The following is a 27,976-nucleotide window of genomic DNA, read 5'->3' on the forward strand; positions in this document are numbered from 1 at the left end:
CGTATACTATTTTGCATGTAGAAAAATAACTTTTTTTCATGTGGGCTATAGATTTTTTTTCATGCATCTTGCTGTTGTAGTTTAGCATGTGACATGTGACAAAGTGACATTTCTGTGCAGGAGTAAGAGTTGAAGCTTGCTGTCCACATAGAACTAGACTTTTCACATACATCAAGCTCTGTCTAGCCCAATGGGACAGCATCAAGTCCCTGGGTAGTCCATCTGAGGTCCCTTTGCAGTGTCTAAAAGTAGTTCCTCCAAGAATGCTCACTGAGTCCTTCTCCCATTCTTCAAATGAAAGGAACAATCATATCAGAAAAAAAGACAGTGGAAAGCAGCACTGGGAATTATCCTTCTCCCAGTAAAAAGCTAAGTGCTTATTCTTGCCACATAAGCTTGTTTAAGTTAATATACCTGAATTATTTTCAAGCTTATTTAGCTCAAGTGAGCCATACCTCAGTGCCCTATGCTAGTTTCACAGAGAAATTGTATCTGTTGTTTACAGGAAGCTTTCATCAGATCCAATGTAAACTATGAACTGCATTATCACCCACATTTCTAGTTGTAGTCACCAGCCCAGTTAGTCCAACTGTAAAGCACCAGTTAACTAAAGTTAGAGATTTTAATGGAGATAAAGGAGCTTGGGGAAGGCAGACTGTGGTACTTCCAAAGTGAACGAAAGGATGGTGACAAGCTTTGAGACTGGGCTCTGAGGTTAGTGCATTAGACAAGGGCTCCAGAAACAGGGATCTCTTTTTCTTTGTTTATTATTTAGGAGATTGCTTTAACTTTGTTAGATCTTTCTTTCTACACTTCCTTCATCACTTTGTCTCTATTAGGACAAGAATTATGTCGTCTTGTATTAGGAAGCCTCGACTTTACTGAGACCTCAAGGCACTGCCACACCAGAAATAAATAACACAAAAAGAGAGAATTGTGCCTTGTAACCACTACTATAAAGGTTCTTTTCAGTTTTATTCATCTTCTTTAACCAATATATAGAGAATATTTTAGTCTACAAATTCTGTGACTTATTTTGCATTTCTAAGGCCAAATTGCTCTGAAAACTTTTTCGTCTGCCATTTATTGAATCTAAAATGTAATTTAAAATATAAAGTGTCTTTTCTGTTTCCTCCTTCTCTTTCTGTTATGTTTCTATTATGGTCGTACTAAAGGAAATGATTCAAAATCTGAACCATCACAGAGCTGTTGGAAGGAGAGATGACAGATGAATTTGGCCAAGACAGGCAGAAAAAGATCTGTGATTGGTTTCAGTATTGCAATTGCATTGTATCTCCTGCTGTGTTTTCCTTTTTTTAATCACATTGCCTAAAGAGTTTCCACAAGATAATTAGATTAACGTCCATGCATTTTTTCCCCCGTGGCTTTGAAAAGGCAGTAGCATTACATCCTACCAGACAGAGTGGATTTGCTTGCTATTCTTAGGTTAGAGAGCAGTAGACCCTAAAACAAAAAAAAATGGGCAATTCATAGTACAATTTAAATTGCTATTCCTGTCCTCTTTCTGAAATTCATTAAATTTGGGCCTATTTTTCGCCAAGAAGAGCTCTCTCTGATGTCAGAATTATTATGATCACTTATGTTGTTTAGACAAAAGACAAAGCTTGTTTGTACTTTAAATCTCTGTTGCGTATATGGTTTTATAAATTCTTTGAAGAGAAGGTTGACTGCAGCTGAAGGAAAAAAACTTATTTTTGCATGTGTGAGATTTTGATGTAGATGTTCTTTAAATAAGGGGATTCTCCCTAACTATAATAAGTTTATAACAAGGTATATTTATAATAAGCTTAATAACAAGGTATATTTCTGAACTCTGACTGGCTTGTGTTTTCCAGTAGGAGGATGAAGAGTAGAATTTTTAACATTCCCTATACAGCAATTGATTGTAAGGTAACATGACTAGACCAGTGGATTTTGTTTATAAAATTTATTTTCATGTTCATTGCCAGTGTAAGAATTGATAGGATGGAGACATATATCTAAAATTTTAAGAGCCTTTTGATCATTTAGCAGGAAATAGGTTTGACAAATGGAATGCTTTGCAGCAGGAATGGATGAAACAGCTGGGGAAACAGAAATGGGACTGATCTCAGTGCCATTCAGCAGTTTTGCCTTGTTCTTGCTCTTATTTGAAAGTCAAAGAGAAAACAGTTGGTATTGCTGTTAGTCTGATGAAATAAGATATAATCTCTGTTTTACTTTTTGTTGTGTAGGGAGAAAGGCTCAGGTCTAGTCTCCATGAAATAGATCAGATTTAAAAAAAAAAAACAAAAAACTGTTTTGAAAAAGCCTAGGATTTCAGCATATTCTAAAAATGTATTGTCATCCTCTCTTCATCTTTTGCCTATCATCATTTCTCCCAGGAATATCCCGAAAAAAACGTTTCTTCCTTCCAGCTTTCTATGTCAGATGTGAATATTGCCATTCCTTACTAAAGCAGACTTGGCTGCCCAAGCCTACAGTGGAATTTAAGCAGATATCTGTGACAACTGTAGGAAGTTTGGTGTCCTCAGTTGTTTTAACACCTGTCAAACAGAGAAAGGAAGAATTTAGTAAAGGACTGTTATAGTTACATTTCTTTTGTTCATAATTTACTGTGAGGCACTGAAACTATATCATAATACGTTATTTAAGAGACAGTAATAAAACCGTATGATTTTACTGCATGTTTTGCTCTTACCAAGATGTGATTTTTTTCTTAATCTGCTTGATGATTGTATCTAGGTTATCTCTATTTTGTATCTCAGAAAAGTGTTTTGCTAATTTTTCCATGATTTTACATGGATTATTTACTAAGATTTAGATCTTTATTCTTAGCTAGATCAAACATTCTTGTCCTCTTTTTTAACCCAAAAATTGCTTTCCTCTCCTAGAAGATCCCATTTAATCACTGTATCACATGACTAAATAAAATCTAACATTGCCATCTAGTGTCCAAATATTGGATTATGTGCACTTTTTAAATTCAATGGTACCAGATGACCTTTCTTATAATACTGGGAATATTACTTAGAACTGTGGGGATGCTCAGTTGATAAAGACGTTGTTTTTTTCCATTACATCCATTTTTTTTGAGGAATAATTTTTTTTGCTTAAATTCATAATAGCGTTAACATCATAATAACATTAAGTGCTTGATAGTGATACTAAAAACCTGAGCTTTTATGCAATTTCAGTAGGATTGTGATCAGTATTGTGAAGAGCAGCTGGGATAGGAAGTGCAAAGAATAAACTATTTATGCAGCTCTTCTCTCTGCTCTGCTAGGAGCTGTCTGAAGCCTTGACTCAAATTAGGGTCCTACCACAAGGTCTGGTTCAACTACAAAAACCGGAGAGTATCCCAGCAGCTCTGGGACAGGAATGGATAGTGTAGAACAACCTTAATGAAACAAGGAGGAAGGAAAACAGTTTAAGAAAACATGTTGTTACTGTCTTGCTTTTTGGTTTTTATTTTGTTGTTCTTGAGTTTTGTGGGGGTTTTTTTCAGTTGGTTTAGTTTTGGTTTTGCTTTGTTTTGCTTTGTTGGTTTTTTTTTGGGGGGGGGGGGGGGTTAAGAAATGTGTTCAGGACTCTGAGAAGAATAAACTTGTATCCTTATACAAAACTGCTTTTAGAAGATAGCAGTTTCATTACCTTGATGATGCAGGCGCATTGATAGGCAAGACACAGCTTTGCAAGGGAAAACTTGAAAATCATCTGGCAGCTCCAGCTACCCACAAGCTGTATTACGAATTCTCTCCTGAATACAAAGAAGAGTTGTGTCTTCTGGGGAAAGTCCAAGTCCATGTCTTAATAGTGAACCTTTGGAGCCTGGAGAACTGGTTATCCATGGCTCTGCGTTCATACGCCCTACACCCTGGGTGTGATAAGCAAGCTGAGTGTGCTGTTGTTCCTAGTCTAGGTGCTTGTAAAAGCTTAAGAGAATATAATGAATGGTGGATGTACCTCTTTTAAAGATGCATTGATTTCAGGTCTATCCACTCCTTAAGTAAAATGAACTGTCATGCTGAAAGCTTCTTTCAAAACTGCAGCCTGATAGCCTCAAGCAGACTGTCGGAGTGCGTGTTTATCTACTGCTCCATTGCACCCTCATGATTTACTCCCTTGCACACATTCCCACTATCGATCTTCCTTGCCTTCTTTCTTCAAACGCAAATACGAAGCATTTCCTTGTGAAACAAGGTACCTTAATCACCTTTACTTTTGAAGAGTTCTTTATGTCTGTGTGCGCAGCCAGTGCCAGCCTGCAGCCTGCCTCCGACTCCCATGTCCCCCAAGATCTGCAACGTGGTCATAGATAATCGATGTAACTTCATTTTTTCCTGAAGCTAAGCTGTATTTTGCCCATTTTTAGGGGATTTCTTAATATTTAGGAGACTTTCTTAATCTTGCCACAAGCATAGCAGGTCAACAGATGTCCAAAAATCCTGCTGGCATCCCCCTCAATAAAAACACTGGCAGGCAGCTGTCTTTTGTTTAATACATTCTCAGTTTTTGAAATTTTGTGTAAAAACTTAAAACTGTGTGGCTAGGAGCAGAGGAAATAAATGGGCAAGGTTGGTTAATGTCTCTTTATGCCTGTGCATTTCTTCAGTTAAGAGCAACTTCACTTCTCTACAGATTCTGAATGCTTATAAATCGCTCCAATGAATATTTTATGTTTACTGCCTTGTTTATATAATACTCTTGTGGTTTGTGTTTCCAGTTTATATTTCTGACTAATGAAATGATACAAGTCCTAAAAAAATACTCCAAATTGCTAAATCGCATTGCAAGCTGTGCTTGCATGACAAAAGCAATTCTAGTTTGGTTTGGTTTTGTTTTTTTCCTTCCTGTCTGTTTTTGCTGTTGTTCATATTTCCTGTTCAATGGAAACTAATGAAACTTTTTCTAAGCAAGTATCCTTTTGTACGTTCTCATTGTTCCAATATTTAATTTCTAGATGACATATAATTGTTGCTTAGTTGTAATGTCCCCATTCCCACATATAATATGTACACAAATTAATTTAGCAAATCTCTAGACCCAGGAAAATTATGTTTATTTAGCATAGAAATGTCATGTTGGGGCTAACAGATTTGGAAGCAAATTCCTTCTGTTGATAAGCATTATTTTATCATCGGCTTCCTTGTATATATTAATAGCATGATTGCATTCCTTTGGACTGTAAGTTGCTTCAGATACCCATGCCTTATGGTATGGGGAATTATTTTATTTTTCTCATTTCTCATCTCATGCTGTCACGAAATGCATCAGTAAACCCAAAGCAATAGTCTCAGTAGCTCTGTTGGGCAATGTGTGTGATGTAGCTGGAGCAAGATTAGTCCTTCATATTTTGGTATGCTCAAAGACACAATAAATAACGTGTGAATTAGCCCTTCACCTCTTGGAATAGCTACACATTCTCATCCCAAACAAAGTGATATTAGAATTGCAAATCATCTTGAATATCATCAAGCAATCAAAACCTGATAGAGAGAGGTAAGCAGAGAGAAAGCACATACTGTGTTCTCTAGGTTTAGTGGAAAAAAGCCTGCTACTTTTGTAGTTATACTTCTGTTTGATCTATTTCGCTGTTTTTGTGATGAAAAATCTGAACATGATGATTTATTAAAAAATAAAAGGCTATACTCTGGCTATTTTATTTTGTAAATAAAATTTCATAAGCATCTGCTACAGGTTGGTCACAGCAGTACTTCTATTTAAAATCTGCTTCCCAAAAAAATGTATGCTGAATGTTCTTTTGTATCATTTGTCATAAAGAGTTTAGAATTACTTATTTAATATCTCATAATATTTTTTCATTTGTTTGTCATATTTCCTGTGTCTCTCAAAAAACTTCCTACATGACCATGGAATGAAGAGAATTTTTATTTCTGATATGGGAAAAGCCAAAACACTCTAAAGCTATTTGAATGTAGGTACAAGCATTAAAAAATAATAAGCCTCTAGGAAGCAAATGTTAATGCCATTTGGAGAATGAGCAGTTGTTGTACACCTGGCCATTTGTTAAAAAATGTGACAGTTAAATATTTGTTATTTATTGAAGCTCTTTATTGTAAAGTCATGTAAAAATTACTACTGCTCTTTTAGGAACTGTTTTTCACAGCGGAAAAAAATAAGTTGACACTGTATGTTATTAACTCCAAATAACATTGTAGAAAAGTAAAATGTTAGCAGTTACCTGCTCCTGGAGGTGAGAAAAAGGACTGAAAATACATGAGATCTCAACCTTCTAAGTGAACCCTGAGGCGTGCTATTTTCAGCTGTTATTGTGTCTCATTTGCATATGGCTTTGTAAGCTGTTTTTCTTGATTGGGTTCTTCACAATAACTTCTAAATAAGTTTTTCAGACAGTTGCACTTACAGTGCTCAAAGTCATCATGCTATTAAATAACTACTGTCTGTTTTTCACTTAAGTTTCAAACTAGCACATTATATGCATGTCAGCCTGGTGCTGCCTGGTAGAAGCATCCTCCATACTCCCAAGCCGCTGTATTTATTATTCTAGGGCAATACGAATCTTGGCATCTGTTTTGAATACTTCTCTTTCCTTGTTGCATAAAAAGCAGAACTCCCAGGTAGGTCTCTCACAAACTCGATTCATTTTTATTTCTAGATTCCTGTCAGAAATAAGTTATAGCCTTTATATAAACGTGCTTGGCTTAACAGGCACAGTGTGGATGTGTGTTTGTAAAACTATCACTGTGTTGTGAGTCTGCAAATTCTTAGTGATAGTAATCAGACGTTCGGGGAACTTTTGACTGCTGGAAAATTCTGAGGTTATGGTATGTTGCTTATGTAAATGTAATGCTAATCTTTCATTTTTATCTGTTTGATAATTTGGCAACATCTGCTTGAGATTAGGTCCTTGATACAGGCTCTGCGTGGCTGTCTGATAAGTATTTGTTTTCCTTGGGAAGATTCAGCTCTTCCCTCATGGAGTACAGGACTAAAACATTGGTTTTGCTTAATCGGACCAGTTCATGTTCTTTTCTTAAGGAGTCTTTTCAAATACAGGAGTGCCATAGGTCAGTAATTAATGGACAATATGAATGACGAGAGATTTATATTTTAAAACATTTGATCACTTCAACTTCAAACTCTTCCACAACTGATAGAAAACGGGTAGTCTGATTCATTTCCATAGGGGGAATATGTGTATTAAAGTTGCGTTGAAAATCAGTACATAAGGGTATTGGTTAATGCAAGTTTGGGTTTGTGGTGTTGTGTTTTGAGACCAAGGCCATAGATGATGAATAGTTCTGGCTCTTCATGGAGACAGAGGCTGTGACTAAAGAGCCCAGGAGTAAATTCTGACCAAGACGGGAACCTGTGATCTCCTCCAGCTGAGGCTGGAGCTTATGCTCCCCTGTCACAGCAGCTGAGTCTCACTGGGGAGATGACACCAAGCAGAGGAAGGAGTAAAGCAGATCCCCTATGTGTGAAGCTTCTATGGGGAGAGAAAGATAATATAAACAAAGCAAAGAAAACAAAGAAAAGGCATCAGGGAAATAGCTTGGAATAAAATAAATGTATTTCAATCGTGGTTCTTCTCAACCTGTTTCAGGTCAAAACTTTTCCTGCTCCCTACATCAGTGCATCACCAGGTTTCATCTTCTCAGCTTTAAGAGCTATTCTTTGATTGCTTTTCCTCAGGCTAGAATGCAGAACATAACATTAGAATCATAGAATCATAGAATTAGCTAGGTTGGAAAAGACCTACAAGGTAATCCAGTCCAACTATCCACCTACCACCAATAACGCCACTGAACCATGTCTCTCAATGCTATATCTAAATGTTTCTTGAACACCTCCAGGGACAGTGACTCAACCACCTCCCTGGGCAGCCCATTCCAGCGCCTGACCACTCTTTCAGAAAAGTAGTATTTCCTAATGTCCAGCCTAAATTTGCCCCGCTGCAGCTTGAGGCCATTACCCCTCGTCCTGTCACTAGTTACAAGAGAGAAGAGGCTGACCCCCAGCTCACTACAACCTCCCTTCAGGTAGTTATAGAGAGCAATAAGGTCTCCCCTGAGCCTCCTCTTCTCCAGACTGAACAATCCCAGGTCCCTCAGCCGCTCCTCGTAAGCCCTGTGCTCCAAACCACTCACCAGCTTTGTTGCCCTCCTCTGAACATGCTCCAGGGCCTCAATGTCTTTCTTGCAGTGAGGGGCCCAAAACTGGACACAGTACTCAAGGTGCGGCCTCACCAGTGCTGAGTACAGTACAGTACAATTGTCATTTATTCTTGTCCAAAATATTCTTTCAAGCTTTCCTCCGGCCCATCCCCACTGGCATGACTTGTTAAATACTATTTGCTTAGCAGCTGACTGGGTACCAATCATTCAAATGGCATTTTAAATATTATGACTGATTTGAATGTTTTCCTTGAATGAGAAGCAATAACTGAAAGATATATAATGTACAAACACCAATGAGTATTAATTACCTGGTTTAGTGACTAAAATCTAAGGTATGATGTTGATAAGCTTTATACCAACTACTTCAGTGGAATACAGCTAGGAAATGATTGAAGTGTTTAGATGAAAACGAACACTTTCCAGAAAAAGGAGGAAAGGTGTTCTGCCACTGAGATCTGAACTTCAGCTCTAGATTTCTCAAGTCTCTCCTTATACCTCTGGACAAGTAATTTCATCTCTATATTTCTACATTCTTTTCTCATTCCCTTGTTATTTTTTGTTCACTCAAGCAGATAATTTTTTTCATCTTTTATAATTTATAATAATATGTCTTGGTGCAAGATAGATCTGATTGTTGTAAAATAGTTTTTTGAGGTCTTGCAAAGAAACAGCTGCCATAATCATGGGCTATTGTGTCACTGAATCTTGAGTATGCATGTTCTTTATTGGTCATTGAAAATCTATAGCAAAAGTGTTATCTTATCTGGCAGATGAACAAAGTCTTCAAGAAGAGAAGTAAATATAAAAGATTCATGTTCTAACCAATACAAATTTTGTTCAATTTATTAAACATAAACTCAGTAGGCAAAATTAACCGTAATTAAAAACTGAAAGGAAAAGATGTACATGTGTATATATCTAAAATGAACACATTGCAGACGTTGGCAGTCTGGATTTGTTGTTGGTCTTGGTGAGGTTTGGTTGGTTGGTTTTTGCTTTATTTTTTTATTATTTGTTATTTTACCAGAGCTTTTGTCCACTCCATTTCTATCATAACATAGTGATGGTTATGTTGTTTGAGGCCAGAAACTCAGGATGGTCAAATATCTTTTCTCCCATGGCAGTTGGAAGCTGCAAGATATCCCGTAGTAGCTAATTACGAAATTATCGGTCTCTAAGGAAAAATTCTTCTTAACTGCATGAGCTGGCTTATTCCCCAAAGGAGTAATGTTTTATATTCCTCATAGAATTACAGAAGGGAGCTTAGAAAGTGCTGAAGGAAATACCTTTTCTAAAATAAGTGGATATAAGAAAATTATAAAATCCATTTTCAGTTGAACCATAGACACAAAATAACTAATGTGGAAAGCAGGTATAAGAAGGGGAAAAAAAATTTTCTTTTCAGACTTTATTCTTTTACTTCAGAGTGTGGATGTGGATTGAATACTCACAGAAAGTTAGCAAGACTGGGTTTCCTACTGTCTGCTGAGGAGAATAAGGAAAATGAGACTGGCATTGCATGGCCTCTCCTTACCTAGACCTAGACCTAGACTTGCTAGGTCTAACCCACTGTAGACTTGTATCAGAAGGACAAAAGCCATTTTCAACTAATCTGAGATGTAAGAGCTTGAAAAAAAGTAACAAATTTCTCCTACCTATAAAAACTCTGTTAGGTTGATAGAGAGTAATATAAGTTAATTGAGCACTGCTGTCCCACAGTGACCATATAAAAGCGTAACCACAGTGAAGGCCTCTTGTGGTTTTCAGCCTATCAGTTTGCATGGTATGGTCCACACCCTGAGGCTGGTTGGGAGTTAGTAATTGGTCTAATTAATCACCTACTAAAGCTGAGAGGCTGCTGCTAACATTAAAATAGGAAGCCCCACTTTGCTGGCCAGCACTGGTGAGTCCTGAGAAAGAGCAAGCACTGTTTTGCCACAGCAGCAATCAGCAGATGTTGAATGGAGTAAAACTTACAGCTGCTTCCATGCTTAACTTGATGTTTCTTCTGTCATCTTCTCGCAGGCTTGTTTCTTTGACTTTACCTTGGGATGTAGGGGCAAGTTCAGCGGTGCAGCAAGGCTGACCATGTGAATTTGGGGTATTTAGCCAGGCCTTGATCTGCAGCCAAAACCTGGCCCACGAGCAGCACTATAGGATGGGGGACTCGCAGTCTTGTGACAGAGTCAGTCATGGCTGGGAACCCAAAAAAGCTTAATAATTGCCTGCACTTGTCTGTAGAGGTATTTAATCGCCTTAGTTTGGCTTTCAGGAATCTTGTGATTGCCTAGATGGTATTTTAAGAATGTGCCTGAGTGGATGAGCCTTTCACACAGGGTGGAGTATTTCAACAGGCATGGGGGATTGTTGGGCCTCTTCACCCCAGCTCAATTTGAAATATCCTGCTACCATCTGGGTACCAGGTGCTATGACCGGGCACCAGGAGTAGCATGGCACATGCATTCAGAACTGCCCTGTACAGGCAAGGTCACAGAGATGGACACCTTGGGAAACGAGATCAGAACACAGCCTATTAGTGACTACAGATATAATCTCTATGATATGAAAGAGGTATGCAGTGTTTAAAACAGTGGAATACATTGAACAGAATTTGACTTTAAAAAAAATTCAATGTCATGTTCAGCTTAGAACAGCTTTTGCAATGTTTAAGTTATAACTATGATGAGAGCACCTAAGCTTATAATGAAAAGGGTAAAATTCTTCACTAGGTTTCAACAGCTATAGGGCTATCAAAATGTTGCTCTGCTTTGCAAAATGTTAAGTTGGCAGACATAAATTATTTAGGTAATTTCTGAGAACCAAATGTCTGCAAAGGCACCGAGGTTGCATATAAATTCTGAAACACAAGGGATACTGCTGCAGACAGGTACAGAGCAGTGGAGCGTAAGAAATGCAAACTGAATTACATAGTATACAGGCAGCATTAAAGAAATGTATCTCAGCTTCTAGTCAGTGAACCCAAACATGTTGTACATTATGCAGACTGCTTAGCAATTTGCATAATTATAAACTCCCCTCAAAACTGTAAACATTACTGCAGAATTGAGTAATACAAAAAACAACATTAATAAGCATTGCTGATTTGACTTTTTAATTTTTCTGAGGTCTTTAAAAACACCCAGGTTATAGAACAGAGAGAATAGAGACTCTTTCAGTAACAAGTAATCCACACAGGAGAGAAATGGAGTATAAAAATAGAAACTTTCATTTTTATTATAGAGAACTTGCCTTGGTGAGTTTTGAAGGTAATGTTTCTGTTAAAGTTTTGTTTTACACTTCATATATATTCTTAGACTTCTCCAAAGAGTAATCCATTAAACCACAGACTGCCAATATGTGAGGTGATTCAGAAAGGATATCTTCGTTGCTGTGGGTTGCAGACAGTACAGTTCCATTAGGGTACTCTGCTGTGTGGCTGTGAAGCGGAGGAGATGAATTAACAGCAGAATACCAATATTGACAGTATTTCATGGAAGACTGCAGGAGAGCTCTTTCCAGGGAGATTCAGGGAAGAAATACAGAAGTTTAAAGTATGAAAATGATAGAATTCTCAGAGAGGCAGGAATAAAAAATTAATTTTTTTGTTGACAAAATAGGAAGAGAATACTGCATTGGGAATTTTTGTGAGCTTTATGCCTTCTTCATATTTTAAAGAAAATCTAGTTTGGGGAATAGTTAAAGAGGGAAGCTTATGTGCTGCTGTTTGTTGGCTGCGAATTGTGGTCCCATTCATATTCAGGTATCTTCTGAAACAGCTTCAAGTAAACTTGGCGAGTTTTGTGCAGAAAAAAAACAAAGGTGGAGAGTAAGGGATGCTACCAATGCAAAGACTGCAGGCTAAACTCAATCCCAGTGTGAGGCACTGAGAAGTCAAACTGGGAGGCAGCCACAGGAAACACAGCTATACAGTGCTGCTCAGAGCAATGTTTTTCAAAGGTTGCCTGTTGATTTGAGTATAGAAAGATGAGCTATTAAGTTAAAAAAAAAAGAAAAAAGGCAAAGATGGACTTCTTACAGAGGCTAAAAAAAGTTCAAAAGAATGCATGGCATGTCTGTAAGGCTGGTGCATCAGAGCTCCACGCGTTCCTTTGCCCTCAGCTATTTCATTGCAGGGCTATTGTGTCAACTTTGAGAAGAGCAGTGATGCATTTGCATTTACCTCTGTGAATATGTTGAGTCATTCTTCACTATTCTTCATTCCAGAGGAAAAGCCTCCTTAATACCAGTCTTTTTAAAAAAGCATTTAAAAAAAAAAAAAGAAATAAATAAAGCAAACTGTATCAAGGAAACAAAACAAAAGCTGTAAGCGTCTATGCGAAGAAAATAATTACCCCTGCAAAGAAAGCTACCTCTAATTCTTCTAGCAAGAGAATTGACATAACAATAAGTAATACATAATCTTGCTTTCTGTTTCTCGCAAAAGGGAAAAGCTGCTAGCTCAAGCAGAGCCAGATCCTGTTAATTTCCTATATCCTCAGGCCAATTAGACAAGTTGAAAAATCGATCTCTGTCCGTCTTGTCTGTGGGTATGGGTTGGGAGTGGGGAGTTGTGATGGCTAATGGTAATTTGCTTCAGAAAGATAAGAACCTTAATGCCAAATTTTGTGCATCTCTGCAATAATATTGTCAATAAGATAAGATTTCTGAAAGTTTCATTTTAAATACTGTTTTTGCAATATCATGGGAGACTCGTTCTCCTTCTCTTTATTTTTCTTATCTGTTTACAATCTTTCTATTAATATAACTAGGAATAATGATTATCTGCAGTTGATCACCAACTGGCTAAATCCACACAGACACTTTATTTACATGGTAATTTCAGGCAGATTAGGAGGATGAAGACTAGGAACACCTAAAAGTGTTTGAATGATGTTGCCTTTCCGAGGTAATTTGAGCATTAGCACAGTTACTTGTTCTTCCCACTTTTTGTGGATAATGTTCTTTGCAAATATTGTGTGGGTTTATGCTTCTGAGCTGCTGAACACTGGTTAGTGCAGATAGGAAAAACATAGGTCGGGGACTACAAAGCTTCCTGACCTCAAGAACCATTTTCTAAATTATTTAATGCTGCTAATAGCTAAATCCTTTTGTAAGATTCTGCATCACCTGTATTTCACAGACTGAGACCTTAGACCCCATGCTACCTGCAGCCATCGCTGTGCTGAATCAAAGCCAATTTTGGCATGTTGCTGCTATTATATTTATAATAGAGACCTCTGAGTTCTACTGAAGAGTGATGTTTGATTTGCTCATGAATAAGCACACGTATTTTCTGTTGAACAACTTTTTCTTCCTATTTTAGAGATGTGCCGATATTGAGATAATGTTGTTGTGGGAATTGTCTGTTCTCATTTTCTCAGAGTGTGCCAGCTCGGATTCAGCAGGCAGTGCTCACTCTCCTGCCCTCCCACGCCTCTGGCTGCAAACACCCTCGAGTTATTCTGCACTTTGGCAGAGTTTTCTCCAAAAGTGTTGTAGGCAAGTCACTCCAAGCAAGTGTCCTAATTTGAGGTTATCAAATTCTGAGTGGTCACTCTGGGCACGTACTTTTTAGTGGTTTCTCCTCTAATTACAAAACTGAAAGTAAAACAGCTTTATTTATTTGCCACCTTTTTTTGTTAGCCACTTACACGAGCTAGCAATGGTAGGTGACATTTTGTTGGTACTCCACATTCGTAAACAGAGTACAGGCTGTACATTTGCAAAATGACATGAGCTGCTTGTTCTTGGGAGATGCCGCATTAATTCCTGCTTTGAGCTCTGTACAGCATCAGACTGAAGAATCCAATCAACACCGTTTTTCTCCCCCAGTTCTCTTTCATTAAGCGTTTTAATTATTTGCATGGACATCTTGATTGAGTGGTCCTAGTAGGTCGATTTGGGCTCTGGTTGGGCTTGTGCTCATCCAGAGAAATTCTTTAAGTCAGTGTAGAGCCTTAGACCAGCACCCACAGTCTTGTTTTGAAATAAAGTTTATGTAAACCCGAGGAGACTGTCTGCATTGGTTTAATAGAGTTTATGTGCCTGGATGAAACAACATAACTAAGGAACAATTAAAGAAAACTGGGTGTTTTCTTAAGCATTCTCTGGAGTGCCATCAACAAGCATATTTTTCTTCCTGCAGTCTGTTACCAGTTGTTACCTTTTACCAGAGGTATTTCTTTATTTCCCTGCCCATTGTTTTTGTTACTTCATGAATAAAGAGAATTTAATTTGCCTCAATCTCAGAGATGCTGCATTTTTAAGTAATTGCAACTGATATGGGACTATCAGAGCTTAGCGTATTACAATATGTATTAGCTGCTCCAGCTAGCTCCTGTAAACAACCTATTCTCAGTAATATTTCATTTCTATGCAGCTGGAGATTTGCCTGAGCATGCAGCATACATATTTTAGCCTAGAATAGTTAAAAGTACATTTAAAAAGCAAAAAATTCATGAAACTGGTACTTGCATAGATTGGGCAGTGTTAATTTTACTTTCGCACTGAAACAATTTTACAGTCTCTTATTTAAAATTAATTTGTGGATTTGAGTCCTGCAGCAAACTTGTAAATAGATTATTCCAGATTGGACAGCAAACAGATTGGATAGCCAACACGTACTGAAGAGATGTTTGGGGAGCAGGCAAGGATGGAGCCTTTTTCCCAAGCCATAGTCTCTACTCTGTCCTTCTGTCTCTTGTCTTCCCTCCTTGTGCAAAGAAACACTTCTTCATTAGCATCCTTTGCAAGATGATGTATTGCTATCCTCAGAAGCAGTCTTGTGCTGTTTGTAAAGTAAAATGTGGCTGAGTGGATGCTCTTCATTGTTACTTTTTACCAACTCATTATGTTACTTTGCCAAAAGGCTGCTCAGGTAGTTCTGCTAGGAATTGCTTATAAAACCAGCCAATGCAGAGCGTCGAGAGCTAATACCTTAATTTTCTACCTTGTCTGGAATTTAATTAGCCTGACAGAGGCTTGGGGAGCTCTGCGTCTTTCTGAGCAGTGTGGCCAGTGGAGCGTGGGCACCTGTGTGTATCTGTGTGCATAGTTTCCAGCCAAACTCCTCTCTGATTTTTATTCAGAGGTTTTTTTCCAATTTGAAAGATGGAAGTTGGCACACACTACAGATATTAAGGTCAAATATCCTATGAAGTACACATACCTCTTCTCTCTTAATTAGCCTTTTGACAAATTTGGTAAGCTTCTATCAAAGCATTTGAGGGCACGTATCACTGATTTCAAACATCTTCGAGGAATGTCCGTAGGACTCATAGCTGGAAATTTGACCTTAAGTAGCTCTTAAAGCACATAAATCAAATAGATACAGAAGCTGTAGGTGTTCTTATTGTAGGTTTGCAGGATCACAGCGTTTATTATTTTACTTACAATTCTTCATTTGTTCTTTGTACTTCTGTGGTGTCTTGTCAGAAGCTCTCAATCATTTACAGGCATTAATTAATCTGTTCACCTTTTTCAAGATATGTGGAGTTAAACTTGTTTTGTAGCAAATTACAGGAAGCAGGAAAGAAATTAACATGACATCCTATCAAATTTTGGCTTATTCACATTGAAAGGATCAGGTACCGTGCGTGCCTCAAAATTGCTCCTCTTCAGTGTCTTTTTGTGCTTGTATCTTTTCCCTGTTCCTGTGCCAGGAGAACAACAGACACATGAAGGTCTTCCCTGCAGTGGTTTCTTTTCCTTCATTCTCCCTCTATCGCATTGTGGTTGGCTAGCATCTAGCACCTTGTCCACCATTTTTCCCAGGCCTCAGAGAAAACGTAAGTGAGGTGACAGCTATGTAACTCCCACGAGCGGTGCAAAAGTTCCAGGAAATTAGATAAATTGATGTAGACACAAAAAGTGAGAATACAAGGAAAGCGATGGTATTTAAGTCAAAACCACTGTCAAAGTAAAACCACCTGGGACAAGAGGCATATTTTCCCATTTTTTGTATTATGATAACTTCCTGAGACAGGAGATCTGTAAGACAAAAAATTCATGTTCTGACTCTATGAGAAAACTCAGTGTTACAGTAGTAGTCTACTGATCTTTTGTTAGTGCTTATTGTGAGCGTGTTGTCGAGAGTGACCAAAGCAATAGCAGGCAAAATGGTCGGTTCAGTGATGGCGTATATATAAATAACATATGGAAGAAGTCTTTGGTGGTGTAATCTGATCCTGAGGATTGACTTTCCTGTAAGAGTATCCTTTACCTCCTGAGCTGATTGATAGGCTATGACTTTTGTGAGTTATTTAGTGGTTTTTGTACCCACAAGACTAAAATGATAAATACCTTATGTTCTTATAAGATGTGCTTTATTTTCTTTGCTCTTTGGGTTATCAGCAACTTATGGGGGTCCTTTCCTGCTAACAGAGTGGGGGAAAATATTCTTTTTGACTGCAGTGTCTTAGGGGAACATGAGTATTGAATTTGCTGTGGTTTGTACCCAGAGGCTCCAAACAAGAGGGGCTGAAATAGTGCCTGTATTGCACTTGCTGTTGGTTTACTGTTTCCAACAGTGTGAAGTAGTCAACAAGAGAAAAGATGATTTCTTATAAAAAGATTAAAAAGTAACATTCATTAAATAAAACAGTTTCCTGCAAAACTTTAACACTATCTCTCCACAGCTGGACTTGATCTTATATTCTAATCCACAGTTAAAAGTTCCATTAAAATTAGCTCAATGAAATCAGAAGGTTATTCTCTTTCCAGTTCATATTTTAGTTCTGAGAGAGAGAATACAACTCTCAACCAAAGGCTGATCAATTACTACTACTCTAGAACTGATCTTTGACTTTTTGCCTTAAATTCCACTGCAGTCTCTAATCATTTTGCAGTATAAAAGAGAGTAGGGTTTGCCTGCTTTGGTAATAGCACTAAAATTTTCTTCAGACTATCTAACTCTTATCAAAGCCCTTGCTTTAATATAGAAGATACGCTAATGCATCCTGCACTGCAGGACCCAAACCAAACCAACAAAAACAATAGAAGCAGAAGAAAGGAGCAGGAAAAGCCCAAACATTCTGCATTATAACTGCTCTTTCACAGGGCAATGCAGACTATAACATAGCTGCTACAAAGTCCTGTTTTAATATAGAGCTAGATGCAAATCCTTTCTGCCAAGCTTTCTACCTTCCTGTAACCAAAGCTTTTGGTAGCTGAGGACACAATTCTTGACAAGAAAAGCAATTTTTTCAGTCCAGTCTGTTCTTAGTGTCTGCCTTTGCTACTTATGATGCTCCTCAGTGAGTGGATAGGTTTCTGAAGATCCAGATCCTGAACTCAGCTGAAATCTCAATGCTGTCCACAGCAACCAAGTAATTCATACATAAATTAAACACCCAACCTATTCATTCTACTACAGCCCACGACCACGCAGTTGCTCTTGATAGATGAGTGCTAGTGATTCTTGCTGCAGCAATTATACAAGTTGCTGCTCTCAGCTCTGGGCCAATGCTGTGTAGAGCAGGCAGCAGGATGGCTGATGGCTGCTGCCCTGGAGCAGTGCCCTGGTTGGAGCCGAGCACTGGGCTGGTGAGCTGAGGTGTGGACATGGGCAGATGCTCAGTGGTGTGGATTGGTGCCTTTGGTGCAGAAGTGGGACAAAGAGCTTGGGGGTGTGACCTGCCGAGTTACTATTGAAAGGTCTGCCAGTTGTTTTCAGTCGGGTAAGATACGTGAGCAAAATTATCAAACCATTGTGATTTGGGAGTTCTCTATGAAACACAGGTTACAAGCGGCTCAGATATGCCTGTGCTGGCAGACTTGACTCCATCTACTCACCAAAGTCCTGTCTGAGGCAGAGGCTGCAGCACAGCCCCATTAGCCAGCACCAAGTCCAGGCCATTTTAGCACATATCTTGAAGGGGCTTATTAGCACGGGCTCCGTGCTTTTAACTACAGATATACAGCTTTCTGCTTTGGAGTTGGTTCACATCTAGTCAGTTAGAAACGTGGGCTGAGTGATCTTATGTTTGCAGACAAAATAAGTAAACAAACCACAGATCCACATTGGCATAGCTGACACTGTTCATCTTTGAGACCGCGATGCTCTGCTGACTTCAGAAAGTGAAAAAGTTCATTTTAAAATATATGCTCATATTTGGAATATTTTGAATGAGAAATGAGTTACCAAGTAAATGGGAAAAAATGCCACAGTCCTAATTGTTTGATAATTCACTGCCGCTATCTGTCCAAGCAAATGTCAATTCTAAAAATGAGATAATTATTTCAGTTTTTCTTTATATGTCCTAGGACTGACAAGTGCTTAAATCACCATAGAGAACTTAAAGAACAGACAGACACTTCTCAGCTGTTTAACCAGAGAACTGTTCCTAAAATATTTCCTGGGACCATAGTAATAAGTTCCCAACTAGGAAAGCTTAAAACAACACTAACAAAGTCTGAGTCCTTACAACTTCTAAAATCTCTTCTCTAGCAATGTTTGGGGGTTGTGAGGGGGGGAGAGCTGCTTAGAAGCTTAACAGTGACATTTCTTTTCTTGAAAGACTCATATTTTCAGTTTGAGTTCATTGTTCTATTTGTTTCTGTGGACTTAATCCTGAGCAGTACTCTTTTTTTTTTTTTTTTATAAATACTTCCAGTGGGGATTCAACAGGGAAAATTAGCTATGGATTTTATTGTCTGTGGAATGATGACTACTGTGGTTTATGAAAAAAAACCCAAAGGTGCAGTCTGCAAGTAGCATTTCTTTCTGTAAATAAAATCAGCTCAGATACTTTAAACGTCCATGCTACTCCATGCTTAATTTTCACATACCAAAGCTCCATCCATGCAAACAAAACTATGGTGTTTTGAAAGAAACATTTTTAGATCAATGTTCTAAAATTTTTAATGAAAATTTTGTTGCAATGCAGTATTTCTATCAAGCTCCTCCTTGTGTTGCAGAGATGTTTTGTCAGATTGACTTATTTGCTATTCTTTGGGTTGTCAGTAAAATATCTGCATTTATTTAAATGCTAAAATGTTGATTGCGAGAGAAGAATATTTTGCAACAAAAGGTATCAGGGATGCTCTTTGCATTTCTGATTTCTTATGACAAAAGCAGGATAGTGAGAGTCCTCATACATCCATTTAGACTATTAATTACTCTCCATAAAATAACCTTCACATTTGACAACTACTTTCAGCTACAGCTGTAAAACCGTGCAGTTTTGAACCACTGTTTTAACTACTTGGATCTGAACAGAAAGGAAAATTCCCCTCCTGTTGTATGTTTTCCATTTGCAGTCTTATTGAATGTCTTTATTATAAGCAAGGGAAGGTTTTTAAATACTGAAAATCCAATTCATAGCAACTGAGGCAAAAATTCTTCCCCTTTTATAAAAACAAACTTTAATTAATGATTTATATCTGCTTTGTCATGTTTTCTTATTTAACAGGATTCCTTTTTTATTTTAGCAGATTTTTTCTTTATTGCTTAGCAGGCATTTGGGTCTCTATCTAAAAATGGACAAAATTAACATCCATTTTGTTAATGATTTTTCAGCCTCTGTTTACATGACATAGATACTCCATACAGTGTGGAGCTGGCTGCAGAGGCAGACCTCACCCTTTCAGTCCAAGACTGCTGACAGGCAGCTGGAACCTGTGCTCAGCCACTGCCTTGTTCCTGCACAGGAGCTTGGGAAGGGCAGTGGGGATTCTCTCTACTGAAGAGAAGGCAATTCTTGTGTCTTTTCTGTGGCTACCAGTGCCTATCAGGGAGACAAGAACTGATTTCTGATGTGGGAAGATACCTGGAAATGGTTATACAAAGCAACACAGAGAGGCATTCAGTTTGGGACTGTAATGTGTGGTTGCTTTTGAAGTGTGTGACTGCATTCTCTTGGTTTTACATTTCTGGGCCTAGAAGAGAAAAATAATCAAAATACAACTGAAAATAGCATGAGAGATTTCATACGTGTTCACCAATATGAACATGTGTTTCTTCCTTATAGAAGGTCTGAGAAGAAAAAAGCAACTTTCTCTGCTCTTCTGAATTCTAAGGGAGTTCAGTTTTGACTGGCAATATGCTATTAATGTATACTGACTGTTTTCTGGTAGTAGTAAGCTACTTGTGGGGTAGCTGCAGACTTTCAGGAAGTCCATAAGATGATTTCTCTGTGGTGTGGATGGAGTTAGCGGTTTCCCCATGGTCTCCCATGACAGACCAAGACTGATCAGCCCTTGGAATTACTTCAAGGCAAATGTTAGCATCCTAATATTTATTCAAGGCTTGGTGACTCAATTGAATATTGCATATCAGTCAACGTAACGAGGTAATCAAGCAAACATTAAAAGTTCTTCTTTCATTCCTATGTTGACATTTAGATGATTCTTCCTACATCAAACCCTGATCTTCTCTAATGTTCTTCACTATTTTTCATGTTTTCCATCTCAAGATGAGCATTTCCAGTTTTGCAGCTAGCTCCCCATGCCTGATTTTCAAAACATTCTGGAGCCTTTGAGTGCACAGTGCATCTTCCAGTTCACAGCATCTCCTTTGCCAGACTGCTTTATAACCTTGTACTTTGTAAATCACTTTGGAACACCTTGTACGTAGAAACACTATCTGAAAGAAAACTTCATTCACTCTGCTGTTTGAGTGAATTACTGCAGCAAGCAATTTCTTCTGCCACCCTCTGTCACAGTTTGTGTGTGAACTTTCAAACAATTTGTTGTCTTTTTAAGTATAACTTGATGAAGAATGAAGAAACTAGAAAAGCCTGTATTCTATGTCAAGATGTCATCATTAGAAAAAAAATTGACTGAGTAGAATTTGGAATATTATTATTGAACGTGTTCAGAGAGGTCCTTTAAAAAAAAAAATCAATACTGTAAAAATTTTTTTAAACTATCATAGTTTAAATGTAGCTGAATGTATTGCTGTCAGAAAAGAGAAAAATAATAATGCTGACTACCAAAAAAAAAAAGACACAAAAAACTGGGAAGCCCTCACACATACTAAAAATCTATAGTAACCTAGTCCTTCAGAAAATTTGACATAGTGCTCTGTCAACGGTTTAAGGGCAGGTTTGGCCCGGTTCCGTGACAAATGGGGCGGGGGACCCATGGACCCACACCCTGGGAAAGGGAAAAGGGAAAAAGGGTAGGGAGATGGGCCTAAAAACAAAACAGCGGCAACGATCTGAGGAGAAATAAGCTAATTTACTAAATAAGATATTGGAATGCAAAATAACAGAATATAATACAATATAATTACAATTTAAGCTAATAAATCCAATAAAATGAGAGAGTGTGTCCAAAATTAAGGTAGGGCTTACTCTGATGCCAATGGTGAGATGACTGGGGAGCGAGATGCTGCCGGGATGAGCAGGAGTGAAAAAGGGGAGTCCCGTGATATGTGAACAGTTTTCATCTTTCCCTCTGAGCGGAAAACGGTAACAACAGCAAAGTCCTCTGGGAAATATAGTTCTTCTTTTCTTCTGAGAACCAGGTGCCCGGAACTATCCACAATCCATGGAATTGGAGCATTAACTCCCATTACACTACATGATGTTGTGATGTGGAATACCACTAACCAAAAATCATAAAACCATGACATGCTCATGTTGTTCTAATTTAATAAATAATTTAGTTAGCAGAAAGTGATGATGGATCCAGGATTTTAGAAAAATGCAAAGTGTGTTTCAGCTGTTACTTGACAGTAAATATATGTTTAGTACAGTATGAAGATGAAGAACTTTTGTCTTTGTGAGAGATACCTTGGACATGTCCCTTGGGTAGGAGATAGGAATGAGATTGGTTTTGTTGCTGAGACATGACAGTTAAAAGGAAAAGAAAATGCCAGAGAACTACTGAAAAGGTGCAAGGAAAACTTGACTCAGCAAAAGGTTACATAGGAAGCAAGTTCAGGACTGTTGTAGGCTGTATAAGATTTAGAACATATCCTGAAAGGAGGGAGACACAAGGTTGCAAAGAGGCTCAGAAAAGGCTACAGCCTCTTTCTTATCATCACTCATGCAGTTTCCTGTAATGCCTTGCAGTTATTCTGACAGGTACACAGTACTTCAGTAATGCACATAAGTGCCTTGATGAAATGAGGTCAAAGTAAAAGAGATTCAGTTCTCTGCACTGAAAATGTGGAGATTTTCCTTTTTCAAATAACTTCCATGGCGATATTACCTTGAATGCCATGGCTGGATTGCATGGCTACAGATCAATACAGAACAAAATCACTGCTACTCAACAAGGTTTGTCTCGTTTTCCAAACTGAAATTAGCAAAATGTATAACACAGTTTGTCCTTCATGGCTCGTTGCCTTGGATGAGTAGTTGGGTAGCATTATGTTTAGCACAGAAAGCTTAATGACCCATGATTCTAATTTATAAGCAAGAAATTAGTTTTTTTTTAAAAAGGCAGTCTGCACAGCACTCTTTAGATTTGCCTGTCTAGACCTTCTGCCAGTCAAATCATGGTGGCATGTTCTGATACCACTTGTCACTATTTATTCAGTAGAAATACAATGCCAAGAATTATTACCCTCATAAACAAGAGTGCAGAAATGCTTGTACTCTTTTTTGGCTGATGTGAAATCTGTCCTTTAGCTGCGTAAGTGCATGTGTGTTTTCCAAAGGGGAAAAAAAAGACGACTTCTATCAAATGCTCATTGACCCAATACTTGATGTGTAAATAGGGGATGGAAAGTTCCACTCCAGTGGAAAAAAAAAAAACAACTGTGTGATTATTATTTCAATGAACTCCATTCTTACACATGGTGGCAAGTAGCCAGAACCCATTGTATGCCACCATATTGCCTTTTGATTAATTGCTTTCGGTCTTACTAGTGTATTCATTCCTCTTGATATTATAATTGTGTTTACTGTACAAAGGAGCAGCTGCTATACAAAACTTAACACTATAATTGCATTTTGTATCGTATCTGTCTCATCGGTATTTTATTTTTTTCTCCTGGTGCCAGCTTTTTAAGCAGTCTTCATGTGACAGAAATGAATAGACTTTGTTGCTGTCATTTCCTTTACCTAAAGAACATTTTTATAGTTTTTTAATGATCATTATTTCTCATTAGTTGTGGACCTTGTTTTTTTCTGGAACCGCATAGCTTTGGCGGATGTTTACAAAACATTCAATTCCAATACTACGCTTCAGGATCAACTTCCCAGTTGGTAACCGAGTATCTGCTTGAGAGAAGGAATGTACTGAGGATTAAAATAAAGATGCTGGTAAAGGTGGAAAGATGCCTTTATGTGAAGCCAAATCCTCCCCCATTCAACATGAATGTGTGAATCTCAGCATTATAACAGAAATGAGCTCTGTAATTAAAGTAGCCAAATTGTTTGAAGTCTAAAATAATCAGAAAAATTTAGCAATGTTTGTGTTGCTTTAGTTACTTGTCTTAAGTGATCTCTGCAGCTGGTTAAAAATAAGAGACAGAAATTCCTAATTGAGCCTCACAAAAAAGAGAGAAAATAGAATACCCAGATCCACTGGGTCCTGTTGTTTTATGGAATAACTCCTCTTCAGTGCCCTCAGTGCTTAACCTACATTCAGTAAGTCATGCGTGTCTTTGTCAGTTATTTGTGGTGTAAAGACAGAATCTTTGATACAGTGTTGTCTTTGATATCAACATTGATACTTGAGGCTATAGTCCTCCTGATTTCCAAATGCACTTTTCATTAGCGTGCAAATTGTAGTATGTAAGATGAAAATAAGGGGGATATTTCTGGAGTTGCTGTTATATATTTCAGTGTTTGATGCTTGCTCAGAGATCTTTATATTTCTGAGCTTTATATAAAAAAAAAAAAAAGAAAAAAGAAAAAATTATGAGTGAAGTCTAGAATGTTGCCTGAGGGAGGAAAAAGTAACTAGATTCCCTGTGTCAAAGATGAAGAGAACTCTTCTTGTAGGTTAGTGTATTTCTTGGGTTTGCCACACTGTTTCCTCACTATTGGCAATAAAATAATTAACAGTGATTGTCCTGTTCCGAGCTAACTGATGTTAAAACAACTCCCCCCAAAAACATTTTTTTAGGGCTCTCACTTTAAGCACAGTGATTTTCATAAATTTCCATTGGTAGGCAGTTCTGCAGGACTGGTTCATCAGGAGCAGACCAAGACTGATGCAGTTTCCTCTATTCCCACTGTATGTAACAGCGGTCATCCTCTTAATTGTGTGCATGATTTAGGTGCCACTTGTTTTTTTTCATAACCAGGAAGGATAAAAACAGGAACAACTCTTAGCTCCTTTGGTATTTGAGAAAGTATCAGCAGCCTTTGAATCTAACTTAATACCACTTCTGTCAATAAGTCTTTTTCTTGCATACTGATAGTGAAAAGCAGGAATATACTGTACAGAAAACCACATTGTCAAAATGCAGATAGCATCAAGAGCATACCCCTTAAAACTGTGTATTGTAATTAGATATTGACATCTGGTTTGGACTATGAATGTTTATTTGTACACCTGCAGGCTATTTGATATGAAGACACTCAAAGTATCTGGCAAATTTGACTGCAGAGGGAGTTCAGTGATTTAATTTAATATAACAGTTGTGCAGAATGTATTGAATTTGTAAGTATTGCAATATTTGCATGCTATATAGGTTCTATGTACTTAAAAGCTATTTATTACATAAATAACATTTTCCTACTTCTGCTGATTTTGTAATTGACTGAAAAGCGAAGGAAGAAACTTGACGATATAAAAATCTTGGAGGGTAGAGAAAGTTTCATTGAAATCCACCTTGATTTATAATAACATTTAAGACCTAGAGAAGATTGAAATGGTTATCCATGAAGCACATACTCATATATTGCACAGCATGCTTAAGGTGTATGTGAGGACCTTCTCATTAAACAGCCTGAGGATAGTGAAATTCACTCAACATCCGTAATTATTATAATGACCTTGTTCTGGAGTTCAGTTTTATTTGCAGGCTTTAAGGCGCTCCATGCCTTGGTAAAAAACTGCTTGGCCTACTTACAAGTACTGAGTGAAAGGATGGCAGAATCGTAAAGTTAAGGACTGCATTACCAATTTGATGTAGCAGTGTCATTCTGTGCCTTTCTCCCTTATCAGAAAATTTCTCAGTGGGGAAGGAGGACTGGAAACAAACCCGTGTTCTGATAGTGGCTTCTTCTGTCTCAAGTTACATGTGTGTATTCTCATTTTACTCATTGTTCTGTTGCTTTAAGGTGGAGGAAAGGGATGAAACCAAAAATATGAGTCAGAACTTAAGTTCATTAATTGATTACTTAATGTACAGCAAAGGAAAGAAGAAGTGATTTTCTCCCAGAAGTGCTACATGCTCTGCTGAAACTGTACATCCCTTCTGAGGGTTACCGATTGTCCTGGCAAAGGATAGTTTCTTTGTTGCACCCATCAGTCTCAAGGATGCAGCATGTAGTCACAACTGCTTCTTCTTCAGCTACTCAAGCAGCACATGAAAGAAGGGATTCACATGTGTAAGCTGCAGCAGCTACTGGCACTGTGTCACTTACACTGCAAGATCCTTTCCTTCCTGGTATACACATACCCAGTGCAAAATCTGACACTTTGCTGCTGGAAGGGAGCCTGAAGCACTTTTAATTTGGAGTCTTAATTAGGTCTTTATATCTAGTATCAACTGTGCATGTTTATTTGCTCACCAATGGGGAACTGACATAAAGATTTACAGAGCAAGAATGTATAGGCCTGCAGTTCAAAGGTGTAGCCTGTTGTCTAGCTTTGTATCATCTGGACAAAATTCTGTCTTGTGATTTATACCTGTTGCCCAGCTCTTTTGCTTTTAGTCTCTTTGTCAGGGAAAAATCCTTTCTACTCATAGATACGTGTACTTGAAAAAAAATGTACAGCACACAGTTCAGCAGTGTTGTGTGCTTGTCACTCTGAAGTAACTTGGCTGGGCAAATGAGAATTGTGAAATAATCATCAGTGTTAAACAAGTTGATATAGATTAGATGAATACAAGTGGGATAGGAATAGAAGAAATTGCCTTACCCAAATAGTATCATGTGCAGGAAATAAAAGGTTTGGAAGGACTATAGTATTGGCAGTATGTCCCCAGCTGAAGAATTACCATCCCACCAGATATAATCTACTTTTACTGCTGGTCAAAAGCAGTGAATCTAAACTCTGCTTCTTAATTGCTCATTTGGCAACATTGTCATTGTGAGAATACAGTACAGCTTTATCATTATAATAATAGTCAGTGACACACATAATTGCTAATCCTTAGTACTGGCTAGTAAGGAAATCTTGCCATACTGTTTGACCACTGGACATGATTGTGTGACATTGAATTCTCTTTGTATCATTTTCTTTGGCTGCAAACTTGTGAATGGTAAATATTGCTTTTTAGTTTCTGGCCTTTTCTTCAAGGATGTTAGACTCTCCAATCGTACTGAATGAGTTAATTAATGGCATGATCGAGCTTTCCCTTAGTGACTTGGAAATCTTGAAGACTACTGAAGTGGTTGCAGTAATCGAGTGGGATTTGGCCCATCCTTTTTATCCAAAATTTGTTACTATCATTTCTTCATTTCTACAGGGTTGTCTTCTGCTATCTTTTGGTGATACCTCTATGTCCTTAAGCATACTAATGAGAAATGAAAGGTAAATGTGTTTTTTGTTTTTTTTTAAGACTACATAAAAAGGTACTGCCATTTGTCAAAGAGGCGTTTGAGGCATTGTGCTTGTTTTTGTTGCTTTTTTCACCAGTTACAATAGCATCCAAGAGGGGTATTGGGCTTTCTCCTTTGAAGATCAGTCCAAACTCTCTCCTTTGTAAGAAAAAAAAAATACATCTTCCAGTTTTAGTGCTTTGACCTCACTTGTTATGTTATGTACATCTGCAAGCAGTAGGAGTAACAAGATTAGGAACTTGGGCCTGGTCTCATCACAGGTTGGATGATCCTCCCCACCCCCGCAGAGTCCCTGACAGCTGTCTCCCAAGATATTGCTCTTCTTCACTTTCTTCAATACTGTGTCATTTGTTTCAGCTAATTGGGCGGTTTTAACTAGGTCAGCCAGCTCATTCTGTAGATCTGTCTGGCAAGAGCAGAGGTAGATGTAAGAGTGCAAACTGGAATATGTCTGATTTTGTTAGCTTTAATCCTTGACTTATTGTCTGTTAATGTAGAATTGAGTTTCAGTTTCTGTTAAACCAAGTGATGCCAGCCAGAGCCGCACATGTACAAGCAATGCAGTGTTTCAAAACAAATTGCACAGAATTTGTTAACCTTTCAGTTGTAACTCCTTCCTGGAATATTACATTTATTGATTAAATAATTGGTTAATGAAGAAAAATATCCATCTGAATAACAAGAGAAATGTAGTATCTTGTTGCCAAAGTAAGAAATGTGCTACTGAGAAATAAGGAAGCACTCTGTGATCTCTGGATGTTGCAATGTTATACTGTCGGTAATAGAAGGATATTAATTAAATGGTGAAATAATGAATAGCAACTACTTAATGCAAAAATTGTCTTTTCATGCTGGCACTGAATCTGAATCATGATTTGGTGTGCCATGAATGAAAAGGAAAACTTTCATCTTGGACATCAGAGAAGGGCAGAAACAATGTTTTATCCTAGGAACTGAGAAAGCTAGATTTTCATCTTGTATACAGAGTCTCTTTCTTGTATAAAGAAAGGCATGTCTTTTCCCAGACAGACTGCCATACAGTAATGCCATGATGGTGGTCTTGTCTCATCACCTACTCCCATTACAGTTTTGCTCATTTGTAGATAAAGGATGCCAAAAACTATTGGGCATCTAGGTGTTTATCAGAAATCCAACACAGCTCATGAGAATGTGAAA

The sequence above is a fragment of the Numida meleagris genome, chromosome 12 (assembly GCF_002078875.1).
Source record: "Numida meleagris isolate 19003 breed g44 Domestic line chromosome 12, NumMel1.0, whole genome shotgun sequence".
NCBI lineage: Eukaryota > Metazoa > Chordata > Aves > Galliformes > Numididae > Numida > Numida meleagris.